The following is a 12,716-nucleotide window of genomic DNA, read 5'->3' as shown; positions in this document are numbered from 1 at the left end:
CACTGTGTGAAAGCTCCTTTGTAGATATTATAATAGTTAATTCTCCAACAGCCCTTGTTTATTGCCCCCATTTCACAGATGGTGAAATTGGCCCATAGTAGAAAATAATAATAATGGAATTTAGATATGATGTCTTTTGTTTTACTGGTGTTTTGGCAGTGGATATCTTAATGCAGTCCTGTAGTTGCATCTATCATTTAGTTATAAAGGGATCATTTTGGTCTTTGATAATAAGCTGAGATTTCTTATTTGTTTTTACAACTCTCCCGGAAGTGTTTTGAGCAGTAGGATACTTTGTTAAAATGTGTTGTTTTCTTCATCTACTTTTGTAATGTCAATAGCCCACATGTATCTGATGTGACAGGCACTGCCTTCAATGTCTGGCGTACATTAAGACGTTTAATTCTCACTGCAAGTCTGTTATGAGAAAAACAAACTAACAAAACCATTTTTCAAAGGAGGGAACTGAAGCCCAGGAAGGTTCAGTGGCAATGATCAAGACACCTAGCTACTAAGTGACGTAACCAAAATTTGTACCACCGTCAGCCCAGGAGTCTTCTCCGTTCCCTGAACTATCATTTCTATTTATCAGTGAGAACTTCTTACCATAGAATCACAGGATTTAGAGCACAAAGACATCTGAAAGAGCTTCTTACAATAAAGTATACAGATAAATGGGCCGAGAAGCCCAGAGAGGTCAGTAACTTGCCCTGAGCCACACAGCAGAGAAGGGTAGAGCAGACTAGTTTCCAATTCATTGTCAAAATAATTGGAACAATATCTGGCAAAGGATTCATAGTCATAAGTGGGAGTTTTGTTGGTAACTTCTTGCCTATCAATCTTTGAGCCCCTAGAAGTTCTAATTTGTTTGGCTTCTTCCTCTTATTCATTCCTTCCTGTCAAAGATCTTCAGTGATAATGCAATGACAAATGCTTTGCAAAGAAGCAGACGCCCTGGCTGTTCCTATGTCCTCCTTCATGGGGCCTTATCCTTGTCCAAGGCCCAGAGCGGGACAGACCCACAGATGCCACTTAGGAGAACCAAGCATCGAGCACCCCACTTCCGAGAGTTGACAACTCATAAGCCACTGAGACAAGATGGAGCTCCCATTCTCTCTCACATCTCCTTTCCTCTACCCTCTGTGACAGTGAGTCAGTGCTCCGAATCCCTGGGTTGGAGCACAAGAAAACTAGAGATGAGGTCTAGACTTCAGCCTCAGCGCTGATGTTGGTAATGACTGCACTGGGAACTCTGCACGGCCCATGTCACTTCATGCCCACTTGAGCATTTCCCCAGGGAAAAAGTGTAGCAATAAATGGCAGCTTGACCTTTCTGCTCAGCCCCCTTGGCTGTGCTTAGGGACATCTCTGACTCCCTTAGAGCTTGCTAGAATTGGCTGGAGAACAGTCCTTGACTCAAAAACTGAAAAATATACTTAACACTGCATTGATTTTCCATATAATTTTATAAGCACAAACATTCTCTTTCATTTCCCGACAAACAACTATATTCCCCAAAGTGTCCAATAAAACTCAGTAATTTGCACATCACTATCTTTGTCAGTGGCTGTTGTTTGGAGTTAGTCACGGAGGCCAAGGTCTGTCCCCTCCAGCCTCCACCCTCTTCCACTCTCCTCCTCTAACAAGCCACAAAGTTGAGCTGAGCGAGTGGGGGTGGGTATGGAAATAGCTACGTAGACCTTCCAGCCTCTGTTCAAAGCCCTTTCTGGAAAAATACAGTGTTTTCAAGCAGAGATGAAAGATGTCACACCGAACACTACTGTACAGCCTCCTCAACTCTCGAGTTTATGTGGACTGCACAGGTCCCCTCCCCAGCCTCTCAGGGACAACTCTGGGTGCATGGGCAGAGCTGAGATGAGTAATTCAATGACTGACAAAAGTTTGAGGCCAGTGAGTACCCTGACCTTCCAGTGGCCGGCATTACTCTAAGGTTGCATCATAAGACAAGCAATGACAAGAGTGAAAATTGAAAGTGGGAAGTCCTGGGAATCTTTCTGCTGTGCCCTCCCATCGTCCCCGCCCCAATCCAGTAGCAGAATGAAGTCTTCCTCTTACCTGTCATTCCTAACTTCCAGGTCAGCCTTTCCTGCTAATCGACCTCTTAGCTTTGAAACAGCAACCCACATTGAACGTGGCAGCAAAGAAACAAAGAGGAAGGTGATTCTCACCCAGAAGTCTGGTCTCCTCCTGGTCCTTTGGAAACGCAGTCCTCCTCCAGAGATGGGGCACTGGGGTTGCCAAGGGGACCTGAAATACCGGTTTGCCACGGTCCTGAACGCCTCAGCTCCCAGGGCCAAGAGGGGAGAAGGTGTCAGTCACTCAAACCCTGCCTTGGCTCAGATTCTGAAGTGGAGAAAAAAGAAGCAAAGGAGAGCATCCGTCAGCAATGGGCAGGCGGGGGCATTAGTGGGCGTTAGTTAAGACCCTGGGCTCTTTGGCAAGAAGCTTTGCGGCTCTTTCAACCTGGACGGAGCCAGGACCTCAGGGCTGCTCTTGTCGGGAAGCCTGTGGTCTCGCTCAGCGCCTAGGTGTTTTTCCCTCCCTCTTTCCCTGAGCCCTGGCACTGGGGAGCGTGGAGCGGCTCAGCCTGTTGTAATCGAACATGTGAGTTGCTGCCCGTTGCGAAGATATTGCAGCAGACTCTTCATTAAAGGAGGCTGTTCTTGGATGCTAAGAATCAACTTCCTTGCCTGTGGTTGCCTGCTTGTGCTCTGGGCTGGGTGTGGAGTGCCCTGCTAGGGAGTGTGGAGCAGGGGGAAGGGGATGAGCCCAGCCATGAGGCCAGCCTGAGACAGCTCCCACCTGCTGAAGCCAGCGGGCTCCTCCTGACCAGCTTGGCACCCGATTCTTAGGAGATGTGGCAGATGCCCCAGGGGACTCCCAGCAAAGGTATTCTCCATGCACAGAAGGGCACTAATCCTCAGCCCCACCCTCAGACCTTTAGCCTCAAGTCGAATGCTGCCTTTTGGGATTTCAACTTGTGCTCTGAATCTTAGGTTTTCTGATCACGGGGCACACTCAAGGGGGCTGGGCACTCCTGGGGGAAATAAGGAAGGGATTCGTTCACCCCGATTTGGGGGCTCCTTCATTCATTCATTCATTCATTCATTCCTGCATGTCTGCATCCTCCAGTTCATTCCTGTATTCATCCATTCACTCCTCCTGTTGCTGTTTCCTTTACGTATTAATTTATTCATTCATACCCATTCATTTCTCTAGTCAGCATTCATTCCCTCCTCTGGGTATTTATTGAATCACTAATTCACACACTTATTGACATATCCATTCTTTCACTTACGGCTCATCCGTGCCCTCCGTCACCGTGTGTGCATTCACTTTGTCTTCCGTCCTTCCACGCACCCATTATTCATTTCCGGATTCACTTATTCATAGATAGGTTGCCTATTGAACTATACGTGCATTTGTTATTTAGCTCATCTCCCTCTGAACACATGTCCTAAGTGCCTACTGTGTGCTTGGCACTGTGGAGAATGTGAAGGAAAAAGAATCAGGCACCCCTCTTGGCTCCAAAGAGTCAAGGTTTGTAAGGAACAATAACAAAAAGAGAAAAGGCCTGGATGCTAAGAGGGGAGTTGAAGAATATCGGAGAAAGATACCACAAAGAGACTTGAAGGGCTTAGGGTGGGGGGCAGCTTGAACACTGGAAAGAGCCCTGGACTTGGATTCAGTCTCACTGACACCTTGCATCTCGCTCTGCCACTTAGTGTGGCTTTGCTCTAGTTAATTCACCTCTTTGTGCCTCAGTTTTCTTACCTGTAAAGTGGGGAGAAGGAATGCCTACCTCACCAGTGTTTGAGAAGACCAAATGAAGTATTTGGTGTCAAGTGCCTCATGGGGCGGTGGGGGCGGGGGAAAATGCTCAGTAATTACTCATTTGCTTCCTCCTTCCCCTCCGAATTTCTTTCCCAAACTTTTGTCAGCAAGATAACTTTTACCTTCTCTGGGGGTGGGGTGGGGTGGAGGATGGTGAGGAAGGGAGAAGCTGGAGAACGGCATTAGCAGGCACTGGGAGCTGGTCTGAGGGGCTAGAGCCAGAAGTGAATCCAGAGAGGTTGCTAGACCTTCCCTGGGGGCCCTGAGAAAGGCTGAGAGAAACTGTCAAATACTCTTTCAAATGTAAAACCTGCCTGGTGAATTGGCCAAAGGAATCTATTAACACAGGATTTGCTCACTCTTCCTTGGGTGAAAAGGGATTTGATTAAGCACAGAGTGGGGAGGGGCCTGGCTGGAGGAGTGCCGGGTAGATCCCAGCAGGTCAGTAGTCCGAGGGGGAGGGGAGGGAGCTGCGCACTCTCCTGTCCAGACCTTGGGTAGCCGCTGCATGTACCTTTCCAGAGGCCTCATGAGCCATGTATGATTACAAATGAGAAAACTAAGAGGTTTAGTGGTTTGCTCAAGGTCAAAGTTAGTGAGTGGTTGAAGCAGAATTTAAATGCAGTTCTATCTGATTCCAAAACCTCTGCTTTTATCCACCATAACATGCTCTCCCGTGAAGGTTTCTACCCTCTGTGGACGTTTTTTTTAAGGCCCATCTAATTAGGGTTTCAACAGCCATTGTCCGGAGGATTTCTTCCTTCCTTTTCTAACAGAAACTTGAAATGTGAACAGAAGTAGGCCAAACCTTCAAGGGAATAAATGAAAATTTTTCTTTTGGAGTCCTATACAATACGTGTATACAGTATATATTGTTTTCATTTTTATTTAAAAATATTTTTAGCACTGGGCACATGAAAATATGACCACGAAACACAAAGGGCTTCATGGTTTCCCATTATGCTCCAAGGTAGGGGGCCTGGGTCTGTGGCTGTCTTGGCAGGACTGGTTTCATAGCCCAGGCCCGCCTGTGAGGAAAAACGAATAATGTGGCAGGTCCGGAGCTGCTATTCCAGCTGTATGACTGCAGTGACGGCTACTTGGCGTCTGCCCCAAATTCCTGTTGGAGTCCAAACTCCCAGTGCCCTAGAATGTGACTGCATTCGGAGACAGGACCTTCACAGAGTTCATTTAGCTAAAATGGGTCCTGATCCAATCTCACCGGTATTCTTGTAAGAAGAGGTGATTAGGACCCACAGGGAGACCCCAGGCTGCACTCAGATAGACGACCCTGGGAAGCGGCAGCAGGGGCCTTGTCCATGCCTTGATCTTGGACTTCCAGCCCCAGAACTGTGAGGAAATGGCCTCTGTTGTTTAAGCCATGGGTATGTGGTGTTTGTTATTGCAGCCCTCACAGAGGAGGACAGAGAGGGAGCATTGGAGCAGCTGCAGTGGCCAGGGTCACTGGGGGCCAGAGGGACTTGGGGAGTCAGGGACAGTGTCTGTCCCCAAGGTGCAGGGAAGTCCTCCGTTCATAACTACCACAACCATTGAATCCCCTACAGCCTTGAGTCCCCCAGAGTCAGTGTGGCAGGAGTCAGGAGGAAGGGCCTTAGACCGGGAGACCCACTGCTGCACTGTGAGGGAGAGGGGCGTATGAGCTCTGTGTGGCTTCCCCGCAGGGGCTCAGATTTGAACTTGGAGGAAGGGTGAGGTGAAGACTCCCTAAAGAAGGCGGAGGACTGAGCACAGGGGCTAGCTTTATGCCCTCTGAAGAGCAACTAAAACCAGGGGAGTCTTTCACCTGTTTGATTTTGCTTGAAAGATGCGATCTGATGAAAATAGGGAGAATGGGAGAGAAGAGAGGAGCCTTTGAGCAGCTGGCAATTACATGACAACAGACTGGAGAAAGCCTGGGTCGGAGTCAGTGGTGGGGAAAGCTCTAAGTCGGCCTGATTTCCCTGGCACAACCTGCAGAAGGCCAGGGACTGGAAGCTCCAGGTACAGCTGGAACTGAGGGGAGGGGAAGGGAAGGGAGGGGGTAGATCCTTCTACCCTTTCCCTTGCTTCACATTTCTGGGAGATTACCCTTCCTCCCTGTCCCAGCAGAAACCAGAGATTTACCTTCTAGAGAGAATGAGTGTTCAGCAGAGTTTCTCTGGACTGAAGGACTCCAGATAGTTGAGGCAGGGGACTCTGAACACAAAGACACTGAGCACCTATCTGCTGACCAAAAGTCAACGCCATGCTCGTACCCATCCCCAGCTCCCAGTGTCCGGCTGTGTTTGTTTCTGTTGCTGCTCTAATGACCAAACAACACAGATTTATGATCTTATAGTTCTGGACTGAACTAAAATCAAGGTGTAGGAAGGCTGTGTTCCTTCTAGAGGCTCTGGGCAGGTTTTTGTTTGTCTTGGCTATTGCAGTCTTTTAGGCTGCCTGGATTCCTTGGACCGTGGCCTCTCCTCATTTCTATCGGTCTCTGCAAACTTAGCTCCTTTTTTTCACTCTGAGTCTCTCACCTCCTTCTGACAAGGGCCATTATGATTATAGTGGGTCCCCTGGATGACCCAGCTTCATGTCCCCATCTCAAGATCCTTGACTTAATGACACCTGCAAAGCCCTTTGTGATGTGCAAGGTCACGTATTCATAGGTTCTAGGATTAGCACAGGGACATCTTTGTAGGACCATTAATGTGTCTCCGACTCAAGGCACTGGGAGCATCTTCTCTGGAGAATCTATTTCCAAGAAGGAAGAACTAAAGGGACCCACGACAGAGGCTCCCAACAGAGAGGTCACTCTCCACACAATAATGCTCCTGTTGACCAGCCCTGCCTGCTTGCAAACCCATCTTTTCATCTCTGCTTGTTAAATACTGGCTGACGTTGAGGTGAGCCTTGAGTGTGAAAAGTGGTCGTAGAACGAACCAAGTAAAAGGACTTGGAGGAGATGGAGTCCACGCAGGCAGAAGAAACACGCAAAGAAAAACTTTCAGGAAAGTTAAACCCCTTGTGAGTGTTGGAAGAAAAAGTTGAGGAGATCTTCTATTACCCCAGGAAGTAGAGAAAAACAAACAAACAAACAAACAAACAAAAAACAAGATGAAAAACCCCAAGGAAGTAGAAAGTATGAGAGAATAGGTAAGTCAAAGGGAAGACAGACAGCAGATTCTGCATCTAATTAATAGGAATTTCAGAAAGAAAAGGCACAAAAAATGAGTAAGGAAGTCATCAGTTAAATAGTTCAAGGCATGCCTGGATCGTTTAGTCACTTAGCGTCTGCCTTTGGCACAGGTCAGGTTCTCAGGGTCCTGGGATCCAGTCTGCTTCTTCCTCTCCTCCCCAACTTGTACTCTCTCTTAATATTTCTGTCGCTATCTCTGTCTCTCTCTCAAATAAATAAATAAAATCTTTAAAAACATTTTAAAAAAATTGTTCAAGTATGTCTCCCAGAAATGAAGGACATGTGTTTTGAGATTTAAGGGCCCACAGAGTGCCTAGAACAATGGATGAAAGTACACTCACCTCAGGTACATTACTGCAAAATTTCGTAACAATGGGGACAAAGAGTTCTTACAAGTTTCAAGAGAGGAGTTGGACCCAGACCAGGGATGAGGAATATGGAAGTCTTTGGATTGCCCAATGGCAACACTGGGAAATGGAATAGTGGAATGACACCCTTCAAATTCTGAGGGTAGTACATTTGCACAACATGGGGGTTAGGGTTCTGACCGCCCCTCCCCCACACAGTCAAAAGTCTACACATGACTTTTGATGCTATAGATAAAAAAAACATTCTTAAGAATCATAAAACAAAATATATTTTTAGTACTATGTAGTATTTATAAAAAAAACTATGTGTAAGTGGACCTGCACAGTTTAAACCAGTGTCGTTCAAGGGTCAACTGTACTTCAAACTCAGAATTCTACATGTAGGGGTGGGATGAAGACTTTAGATATCCAAGGCTTTGAGATATTTTCCTTTCTGTATGCCTTGTCCCAGGAAGGTCCTGGAGGATGTCTTTCTCTCAAAGATGTGAACTGGGGAAAAGGAAAAGACATGAACCCAGAAATAGAGGATCCAACAGAGGATTGAGGAGAAGGTGCTGCCAGGAAGGGAGCAGTGTGCCCACTGTGCAGGTGGTCAGTACAGAATAGAGAAGGTCAGAATGTGGAAGGCGAGAGTCTGTATCCTGCTCTCATCCCCATCTGGCTGAGGGGGAGGTTAACGGCTCTCTCCGCCAGTAGATGAGTCTAGAGTTGGTTTTGCTGCCAAAGATCCTGGAAGAGTTTTACAAGGTGAGCCTGTACCCATGTGGCCTCATTCTGTCAACATTTCTCCATTTGCCAGTCCTGTTTTTACTGATCTGCCTCAGTTTCCCCTCTAGCCTTCTATGTTCCTGATGCCCCACATTCCCCACATTTGACTGGAACTCTGCCTCCTTGTCATTCTCTTCAGCTGTTGCCAATCTTGTCCCCACAGAAGGGCTGGAGGCTGCTTCTGAGACTGCCAGCCATGCTGGGGTGAATCACTGGGGGCTGAGACACCCCTGCTTGTGGCTGGATTTCCCACCAGTTCGTTCTACTACTTGCCAGGGAACAAGCCATCTCTCTGATGCTCTTTGGCCAATAACAGATGGGTCTCTGCCAGTCCCTATTTTGCACTGTCCAGACATCTTCCTTCACCCCATGACCCAGAGTGCTGGCAGGTGGGTGAGCAGGGACCAGTCGGGGCCACACAAACAATGAGACTCAACTCCCACTGTAGCCTGGCTATACCTTCACTCCTTGTCTTCTTCCAAAAAAGCACATAGGAACACCAGACGCCAAGAGAGAAAGAAAGAGAGAGAGAGAAATATTTCTTATAGGTGGAATGATGACTCTGATCTAATTTTAAAAAAGTAAATCATTAGCAAACATCAATCAGATGGTATTATGAGCTATTATTAGTAAAAATTACTTACACTTCACTACAGATCATGATACAATGCTATAAATAGTGGACAATCACTGGCTTATTGGAAGGAGGTTGAATATCTCTCCTTTTCTATTCCTCTCTCCCATGATGTTCTCAGAAAGACACCTATCACTTAGAGTGAGAACTGGGATTATAGGGTGATATTTGAAACTGCTAGTGAAAGTCAGTTTCAGGGAATATTCATTGCATACCTGTCATGCACCAGGCTTTGAGCTGCAGGTTTTAAAATACTCCACCTGATTGAATCAGGGGAATGGTAACAAGCAGAATTATTATTAAGAATTATACCCATAAACTGTGCATCATAGGCAAGTCTCTTGGTCACCCTTCCTTTTTGTACCTGAAAAATGGAGGTGATGTTTTTCAGCCCAGCCTCTTCTGGGAGGTGAAGGAATTTACATCCCTGCACAAGCTCTAGGGTGCCTTCCAATAATGTTGATGAAATCGTTCTTCCTTATGGAACAGTACTTTACAGGTTGTAAAGCATTTCAGATCCATTATGTATTGCACCCTTTCAGCCTTTCAGGGAGCTAGTCTGAAATTAGAACTTTTCCAGCATTTTTGGCTATGCCATCAAAAAGGGGAAAGTATGATGTGGACTGAATGTCATTGCCATTGGCGTTTTGAGGTTACCAGGAGTGATCTGCATATTTTCAGTGTAATTTTTCCCATTTAGAAAGTGTTCTGAATAATGACACAACATGAGTACGGTTGGTCTGTTCTCTCTGTTAGACTATGGACTCCCTATTAAGGACTGTGTCTTACTCAACTTTGTGTCCCCAGATGCTAAGCTAACCCTGGAAAAAGAAGAAGAACTCACTTGTGTTCCCGAATGAATGAGTGAATGAATGAACAAACGAACAAATGTACTCCCATTCATTCCCATAGAGAAGATGGCCTTGGTGGCTGGGGAATTCCTATCACAAAGATCTGGACAGGGCTGCCTCCCAAAGTAATGGATACAAAATAAGAAGTTCCCAGAATAGTTGGGTGGCGGTGGAAGCAAGATGGCAGAGGAGTAGACCTAAATATCATCAGGTCCCAGGAGTTCAGCTAGATAGTTATCAAACCACTCTGAACACCTAAAAACTTAATAGGAGATAGAAGAGAAGAGGAGCTCCAAATCTAGGAAGATAAAGTCCACCACTTTCCAGAAGGTAGGACATGCAGAGAAGTGAATGTGAAAGAATGGAAAGATAGACCGTGGGGGGAGGGGCCGGCTCCAGGCAAGTGGTAGAGCAGTGGAGCACAAAAATTGGAACTTTTACAAGTCTGCTTCACTGAGGGATGTTGCTCCAGAGGCTAAGCAGGGGTGAAGCCCTTGAGGGGAGAGTGTGGTCTCAGGAACTGCGGGGTCACAGAAAGACCAGGGGTGCCTGAGTGTAGCAGAGGTCCCAGGTATTGGAGCATGGAAGATGGCTGTAGAGATGGAGCAAAGGAGTGTGCTCTCAGATTGGGGTTACCTTAAACCATGATCCAATGCACAGCTCTTCAAGCAGGGACCCCACAAGTTGCAGATCCGGGAGATCCCCTCTTTCTTCCCCTGGGAGGAGTGGCACAGGAGCCACTGGGTTTGGAGACTTCAAAAGGGACCATGTGCCAGAGATAGAAACACTCAGTCACAGGCCAGGTGAACATGGAGTGAGGCCAGAGACCAGGCAGATGGGAGGGATTGACTGCTTTCCTCTGAGGATGCACTGAAGAACAGGGCCCCAAGTTCTCAGTTCCTAAGGGCTGGAGATTTGGAGGCCGCCATCCTCATTCCTGTCCTCCAAAGCTGTACTGAAAGTGTTCAGGGAACAAAAACTACTCAGCACAAACCCAAGCAGATTACTTAGCCTGGACCCTGGCAAAGGTGGTGCAATTCCACCTCAGGAAAAGACATTTGAGAATCACTGCAACAGGCCCCTCCCCCAGAAGATAAGCAAGAACAACCAACCAAGACTAAGATCACCATAAATCAATGAGAACTGCCGAACTGCAGAGCTAGGGGAAAGAAACACATAGAATTCCTGGCTTTTTTCCCCAAGATCCTTTAGTCTTTCAAAGTTAAATTTGTTAAATTTTATTTTTTTCTTATTCTATTTTTTAACTTTTTCCTCTTTCTTAAACATTTTTAAGCCATTTTATCTTATCAATACTCTTTTAAATAATCTTTTAAAATTGTCATTGTTATAGTCATATTTTACCCCTTCATTGTATTTTACCTTATTTCTTCTATACATATAGGGTTTTTTTCTTTACAATTTTGGGACACAATTTCATCTAATAGATCAAAATATACCCTAAATCTAGTACATGGCATTGTTTTAGTCTCCAACTGATCACATTCTGTCCTCTTTTTTTTTTTTTTAACCAACTTCTTATCTAATTGACTCCTTTTTTAGAACCATTTTAAATTTTCATCTTTACAATCATATTCCATCCTTTCATCATATTTACCCTTATTTTCATATATACATAAGTTTTTTCTTCCTTTAAAATTTTGGGAGCCAGTTTCTTCTAGGAGAAGAGAATACACCCCAAATCAAGTGGGTGGATCTGTTCTATTCTCCTGTCTAATGTGTGTGTGTGTGTGTGTGTGTGTGTGTGTGTGTGTGTATCCCCTTTCTTCTCCTCCTGGTTTCAGGTCTTTTCTAACTTGGTTAGTATATATTTTTCTGGGGTCTTTGCCGCCCTTATAATATTTTGTTCTCTCATTCATCTATTCTTCTCTGGATAAAATGAAAAGACAGAAAAACTCACTACAAAAAAAGAGCAAGAGGCAGTACCAATGGCTAGGGACCTAATCAATATGGACATTAGTAATATGTCAGAGCTAGAGTTCAGGATGATGATTATCAAGGTGCTAGTTGGGCTCGAAAAAAACATGGAGACTATTAGAGAATCACTTTCAAAGAAATAAAATCTCTTTCTGGAAAGACAAAAGAACAAAAATCTAACTAAGTTGAAATGAAAAAAAAAAAAAAGCTATTAATGAGGTGTGGTTCCACTGCTAGGTTCTTACTGCTAGGATAAATGAGGCAGAAGAGAGAATTAGTATTATAGAAGAACAAATGACAGAGAACAAAGAAGCTAAGCAAAACAGAGATAAGCAACTACTGGACCACAAGGGGAGAATTCAAGAGATAAGTGATACCATAAGAAGAAATAATATTAGAATAATCAGGATCCCAGAAGAGGAAGGAGAGAGAGCGGCAGAAGGTATATTGGGCAAATTATAGTAGAGAATTTCCCTAATATGGTAAAGGGAACAAGCATCAAAATCAAGGAGGCACAGTAAACCCCCCTCAAAACCAATAAAAATAGGTCTGCACCCCATCATCTAATAGTAGAACTTACAAGTCTTAGTGACAAAGAGAAAATCCTGAAAGCAGCTCAGGACAAGAGGTCTGTAACATACAATGGTAGAAATATTAGATTGGCAGCAGACCTATCCACAGAGACCTAGCAAGCCAGAAAGGACTGGCATGATATATTCAGAGCACTAAACAAGAAAAATATGGAGCCAAGAATACTATATCCAGCTAGGTGGTCATTGAAAATAGAAGGAGAGATAAAAAGCTTCCAGGAACAACAAAAATTAAAAGAATTTGCAAACACCAAACCAGCCCTACAAGAAACATTGAAAGGGGTCCTCTAAGCAAAGAGAGAGCCTAAAAGTAACAGACCAGAAAAGAACAGAGACAGTATAACGTAACAGTCACCTTACAGGCAATACAATGGCACTAAATTCATATCTTTTAATAGTTACCCTGAATGTAAATGGGCTAAATGCCCCAATCAAAAGACACAGGGTATCAGAATGGATAAAAACAAATAAACAAACAAATAAACAAGGCACATCCATATACTGTCTATAAGAAACTCATTTTAGACCCAA

At 45.0% G+C, this 12,716-nt stretch overlaps 1 long non-coding RNA gene across 1 annotated transcript in view; it reads right to left on the bottom strand.

Annotated features, from left to right (window-relative positions):
* Positions 1–2,226: 2,226 nt before the first annotated feature.
* Positions 2,227–12,716, bottom strand: part of LOC116599148 — an 855,651-nt gene continuing 845,161 nt past the window's right edge. Inside the window, exon 4 of the long non-coding RNA XR_004289259.1 lies at positions 2,227–2,364. This is a non-coding gene — a long non-coding RNA (uncharacterized LOC116599148). The remainder of the gene's footprint in view (positions 2,365–12,716) is intronic.

Source organism: Mustela erminea, chromosome 9, assembly GCF_009829155.1.
Source record: "Mustela erminea isolate mMusErm1 chromosome 9, mMusErm1.Pri, whole genome shotgun sequence".
NCBI classification, from domain to species: Eukaryota; Metazoa; Chordata; class Mammalia; order Carnivora; family Mustelidae; genus Mustela; species Mustela erminea.
This window is presented reverse-complemented; position numbering and strand designations above follow the sequence as displayed.